The 6,454-nt window shown below is 46.6% G+C and overlaps 1 pseudogene; it reads right to left on the bottom strand.

The window, feature by feature from the left end:
* Window positions 1-1,338: 1,338 nt before the first annotated feature.
* Window positions 1,339-6,454, bottom strand: part of LOC129534458 (small ribosomal subunit protein uS8-like) — a 33,468-nt pseudogene continuing 28,352 nt past the window's right edge.

The raw sequence follows: 6,454 nt of genomic DNA, 5'->3' as shown, positions 1-6,454 counted from the left end.
TCGGCCTCCCAAAGTGCTGGGATTACAGATGTGAGCCACCGAGCCCAGCCCCATTTATCATTCTTTTAGCTGCTCAGTGTTTGAGACCCCCTCCTATGTAGGAGGCTGAGCCCACTTCCACCATAAAGGCTGAAAGGCCAGCTGCCCACCTGCCCTTGCGATAGGGGTAGGCATGTGACCTAGGCTCTGCCGGCCAGACCCACTTCCCCTAACTTGGCATTCAGCACTAGAGTTGCAGAGGCTGCACGAGGCAGAAGCAATTGTGGAAAATTTCCAGGGTAGCAGAGGCAGTAGTATCAGAGGCAGCTTCCCTTGTACCTGCCCAGAGCTGGCAGGCGATGGCTGTGCCAGCCAAAGGGCTGGGGCTTAACTGCAGAAATGGTTTAGTCTTGGATTTTGGTTCCTCAGCTCTCTGTGATTTTGTGAACTACCCAATATCCTTCCAATGAATCCTTTTCCTGCTTAAAGTCAGAAGGATTTTCTGTTGCTTACAGTTAAGGATCTGGTTGAAAAGGGTGATGCTTTTGCAACTCACTTTAAAAATTTTTTTTTTATTTTAGAGACAGGATCAGCCAGGTATGATGGCTTATGCCTGTAATCCCAACACTTTGGAAGGCTGAAGTGGAAGGATCCCTTGAAGCCAGGAATTCACGACCAGCCTGGGCAGCATAGTGAGACCCTCGTCTCTTTAAAAACATAAATAAATAAGGCCAGCCACGGTGGCTCACGCCTGTAATCCCAGCACTTTGGGAGTCCGAGGTGGGCGGATCACGAGGTCAGGAGATCGAGATCATCCTGGCTAACACAGTGAAACCCCGTCTCTACTAAAAATACAAAAAAAAAAAAAAAAAAAAAAATTAGCCGGGTGTTGTGGCGGGCGCCTATAGTCTCAGTTACTCGGGAGGCTGAGGCAGGAGAATGGCATCAACCCAGAAGGCAGAGCTTGCAGTGAACCGAGATTGCACCACTGCACTCCAGCCTGGGCGACAGAGCGAGACTCTGTCTCAATAAATAAATAAAAAATAAATAAATAAAATAAAATAAAATAAAATTAGCCCGTGTGGTGGCATATGCCTATAGTACCAGCTACTAGAGAGCTGAGGTGGGAGAATCACTTGAGTCCAGGAGTTTGAGACCAGCTTGGGAAACATAGTGAAACCTCATCTCTACAAAAAAATTTAAGAATTAGGCGGTTAGGGTGGCATGCCTCCGTAGTCCCAGCTACTGGGGAGGTTGAGGTGGGAGGATCGCTTGAGCCCAGGAGTTCTAGGCTGCAGTGAGCCATGATTGTGCCACTGCACTCCAGCCTGGGTGACAGAGCAAGACCCTGTCTTTTTTTTTTTTTTTTCCATGAGACATTTTATTTGTAAATATATGTATTACATCCCTAGAAAAAGAATCCCAGGATTTTCCCTCCTGTGTGTTTTCATCTTGCTTCTTCATGGTCCATGATGCCAGCTGAGGTTGTCAGTACAATGAAACCAAACTGGTGGGATGGAAGCAGATTATTCTGCCATTTTCTAGATCTTTGAGTTGCACACCGAATCTGGGGCTGATCACTCCACACTTGTTTAGCCTGCCTGTGAGGTTCACAGCAATTTTCCCAGCTCTGCGATCATCAATGATTTCAAATTTGCCAATGTAACCATGCTTCATCATCACAGTGAGAAACCGGACGATGACTTTGGAGCACGGCCTAATAAGCACCAGGTGTTTGCCTCTCTTTTCGGCATTGTTGATGCTCTTGAGAGCATCGGCCAGGACGTTCACGCACACCACTGTGGCATCGTGGGAAGATGGTGGAAAAGCTTTTTTTTTTTTTAAGAGACAACTTATCAACTATATTCATTCCATTCTTGGGGCACAGTTAGGTTGTTCCAATATTTTTACTATTGTGAACAGTGCTACGATACATATCCTTGTACACCTGTCTCCTTGTGTCCATGTATGAAAGTCGACATAGGGTCTAAGCATCTGCAACTTCACTAGGTATTGACAAACTCCCAAGTAGTTGTACTAGTTTACCAAAAACCATCAGCGTGAGTATGAGTTCAGGTTTCCTACATATTTACCACCATTTGGTTTTAGAAAATCCATTAATTTTTTCCAATTTTATGGGACATTATATCTCACTGTTGCTTTGATTTCTATGTTCTTGATTCTAGGTGAGGCTTAGCAACTTGTCATATGAAAGGTTATTGGGAGCTGGGCAAGGTGGCTCACACCTGTGATCCCAGCACTTTAGGAGGCGGAGGCAGGGGGATCGCCTGAGCCCAGGAGTTCAAGGCCAGTCTAGGCAACACAGCGAGAACCTGTCTCTATTAATAAAAAAGAAAAAAGAAAAGAAAGGTTATTGGGAAGCCCCAGAATGGAAGTCTCTGTGGCTTTTTCCTCTTGAGCTGGTCCATTTCCCCAGAGAGGAATTTTCCTGGAAGTCAGCATCCACTCACCCACGCTCTTTCCAGGCTGTTACCTCCCTCCATCCTCAGCTGAGTCTGGGGTTGCCAAGGTCACCAAGCTGAGCATGTATATGGCACAGCCTTGCCAGAGAAGAGGCCAGTGTTCTGCTTGGAGCAGGGAGGGGCAGCTGCCTGGCTGCATGTAATGGGAGTGGTCTCTGGAAGACTTTCAGCTTCTCCTCTCTTTCAGCCCCATGCTGAACACCCCCCTTCAGAAGCACCTACTGCCTTGCGCAGGCTCTGCGTTACAAACCCACTTCCTTTTGGCTGGCCAGGTCCTCTGCATACTTGGTGCCACCTTCTCCCTGCTGCTGACTCTGTCACCCTCCAGCCATCCCCTTTCCAGCTTCTAAAATTCTGCCAGTGCTGTGTGCTGCTCTCTCCTGTCCTGTTCATTCCCTTTGTCCTTTTGGCTTGATACTTCTTAAATTCCTTTACTGTCTTTTCAGAGGAAAGGGGCTTCCATGGGGAGAAGAGTGTATGTTAGGCCCACCATTTTTATTTTTTATTTATTTTTACTTATTTATTTTGAGATGGAGTCTCACTCTGTTGCCCAGGCTGGAGTGCAATGGTGTGATCTCAGCTTACTGCAACCTCCGCTTCCTGGGTTCAAGCAATTCTTCTGCCTCAGCCTCCCAAGTAGCTGGGGTTACAGGTGTGTGCCACCACACCTGGCTAATTTTTGTATCTGTAGTAGAGACAGGGTTTCACCATGTTGGCCAGGCTGGTCTCAAACTCCTGACCTCAAGTGATTCGCCCGCCTTGGCTTCCCAAAATGCTGGGATTATAGGTGTGAGCCACTGCACCTGGCCAGGGCCTCTATATTTAAACGGACACTGTGTAGGTATTTAGTCTAGAATGTACTTTGTATGGTGGAAGGTAAGGATCTAATATTAGCTTTTTCAGCACCATGTACCGCTTAGTCCATTCTTTCCTTCATGGTTTGTTATGCCATCTCTGTCAGAGCTAAACTCCTGCACCCATTGGATTTCTTTCTAGGCTGCCAATTCTGTTCTATTAGGATGGATAAAGAGAGACAAAGACACACAGCTATCCATGTGCCAAGACCATAGTTTTAATCATGATAGCTGGTGGTGAAAGCTTATTCTTGTTCCTCTTCAAAATTGTTTTTGTTGGGTCGGGCACAGTGGCTCACGCCTGTAATCCCAGCACCTTGGGAGGCTGAGGTGGGTGGATCACCTGAGGTCAGGAGTTCAAGACCAGCCTGGCCAACATGATGAAACCTCGTCTCTGCTAAAAATACAAAAATAGCCTGGTATGGTGGCCCGTGCTTGTAATCCCAGCTACTTCGGAGGCTGAGGCACAAGAATCGCTTGAACTTGGGAGGCAGAGGTTACAGTGAGCCCAGATCATACCACTGCACTCCAGCTTGGGTGACAGAGCAAGACCCTGTCTCAAAAAAAAAAAAAAAATTGTTTTTTTTGGACTTCTGGTTTGTGTATGGTAGAATAAAATTAGCATTTTCCTCCCTCCTCTCAAAAATCATGAGAAGCAACATGGAGAATGAGATACAGAAACATAAAATCCATTTCCAGTAAACCTAGGAGCTACCCGAGATCCTGAGTACTAAAATAGGCCAGAGTGCTGAAGGCAGCAGGGATCCAGCAGAGGGACAGGAGGAAGATCACAGAGGATGCCTGTGGCTGCAGATAGAGCAGTAGCGACTGCAGAAGCAAACACTTGCACAGCATTTGCAATGATGCTGAGGCTCAGAAAGATGACATGACTGCGCACAGTCACACAGTAAGCAGGTGACACGGGCAGAATTCAAACCCGGGCCATCTGGCCCCAGAGTCTGTGCCCATGACCTCTCTGCCTGGTTTCCCATCCCCCTACACACACCCAAATGTGAGAAGCAGCAAAGCGCATGCCTTGAGGGCGAGGGGCACACCCTAGTGTATAAAAATAAAATCTTGGCTGGGCACGTTGGCTTACGCCTGTAATCCCAACACTTTGGGAGGCCCAGGTGGGTGGATCACCTGAGGCTGGGAGTTCGAGACCAGCCTGACCAACATGGAGAAACCTCGTCTCTATTAAAGGTACAAAACTAGCCAGGCGTGGTGGCGCATGCCTGTAACCTCAGCTACTCGGGAGGCTGAGGCAGGAGAATTGCTTGAACCCAGGAGGCAGAGATTGCAGTGAGCTGAGATTGTGCCATTGCGCTCCAGCTTGGGCAACAAGAGCGAAACTCCATCTCAAATAAATAAGTAAATAAATAAAATCTTATTTGCAGCAACTGGAGCAGATCAACAGCAGCTGCAAGAACACCCCTGGGTCTGCTTTGCTCCCAAGGAACAAAGCAAAAGCGGTCAATTGAGGAATCACACAGGCAAGCCATATGTGATGGAATAAAGATGGCTGCAATTTCTTTGCCACTCCTCCCATGAAGAAGTGGAGTCTGTTTCCCCTCCCCTTGAATTTGGACAGGGTGTGTCATGCTTTGACCAATAGAAGGTGTCAGAAGTGATGTTGTGTGACTTTCAAGGTTGGTCTCCAGGACATCGTTAGCTTCCACTCTCAATACTTGAAACACTCCTTCTTGGAATGCAGTTGCCATGCTGTAAGGAAGCCCAAGATAGAACAAGGAAAAGCCCAGCACTGTAGCCCCAGCTAACAGCACCAGCTACCAGCTGTGAGTGGAACATCTTGGAAGTTACAGCCCAGTTGAGCTTCTGGATGGATGCAATTCCAGCCACCACCATGTGGAGGCAGAGTTGAGTCATACCCACAGAGCCTGCCTAAAATACAGAATTTTTATTTAAATGGTTGCTGCTGTCTTACGCCACTACGTTTTGGGGTGATTTGTCATACAGCAATAGATAACTGAAACACCATATTTGCAGAAATCAGACTGTGTGATGGGAGAAGAGTAGCTTTGCATTGTCAATTTTGTTAATCTTTTTAAAACCCAATTCTTGGTTTCACTGATTTACTCTATTGTTTTTCTATTCTCTATTTTATTTATCTGTACTCTAATTTTTATGATCTTATTCCCTCTACTTGCTTCTGGTTTAGTTTGATCTTCTTTTTCTAGTTTCTTAAGATGGAAGCTTAACTTATTGATCTGATGTATTTCTTTTCTTTATTTTCCTTTTTTTTTTTTTTCTCTCAGAGACACGGTCTCACTATGTCGCTAAGGCTGGAGTACAGTGGTTATTCACAGGCATGATCATAGCACATACAGCCTCAGACTCCTGGGCTCAAGTGATCCTCCTGCCTCAGGGTCTGGAGCAGCTGGGTCTACAGGTGCACACTACTACCCCTGCTCAGATCTTTATTTTAAAAAAAATTTTGAGAGGCAGGGTCTCACTCCATCACCTGGACTGAGGTACAGCAGCATGATCATAGCATCCTGCAGCCTCAGACTCCCAGGATCAAGTGATCCTCCTGCCTCAGACTCCTGGGTAGCTGGGATTAGAGGTGTACACCACCATGCCTGGCTTTTTTTTTTTTTTTTTTTTTTTTTTGGAGAGACGATATATGTTTATCTGGGAATGTCTTAATTTCTCCATCTTCCCTCTGCCCTCTGGCTGCCATAGATTCTGATGGGGAATTACCTGTGAATCTTACTGAGGATGGCTGTCTGCAATGAGTAGCTTCTCTCTTGCTACTTTCAAAATTTTGATTTTTTTTTAAGACAGTCTCACTCTGTCGTCCAGGCTGGAGTGCAGTGGTGCAATCTTAGCTCACTGCAACCTCCACCTCATAGGTTCAAGCAATTCTCCTGCCTCAGCCTCCCAAGTAGCTGGGACTACAGGCGCCCACTATCATACCCGGATAATTTTTTTTTTTTTTGAGATGGATAATTTTTTTTTTTTTTTTTTGAGATGGAGTCTCACTCTGTCACCCACGCTGGAGTGCAGTGGCACGATCTCGGCTCACTACAACCTCCACCTCCTGGGTTCAAGCAATTCCCTCCCTCAGCCTCCCAAGTAGCTGGGGTTACGGGTACCCACCACCACGCCCGGCTAATT

Source organism: Gorilla gorilla, chromosome 5 (genome assembly GCF_029281585.2).
Source record: "Gorilla gorilla gorilla isolate KB3781 chromosome 5, NHGRI_mGorGor1-v2.1_pri, whole genome shotgun sequence".
Taxonomy (NCBI): Eukaryota; Metazoa; Chordata; class Mammalia; order Primates; family Hominidae; genus Gorilla; species Gorilla gorilla.
Note: the sequence above shows the minus strand (reverse complement) of the source record. Positions and strands in the feature narration are given on the sequence as shown.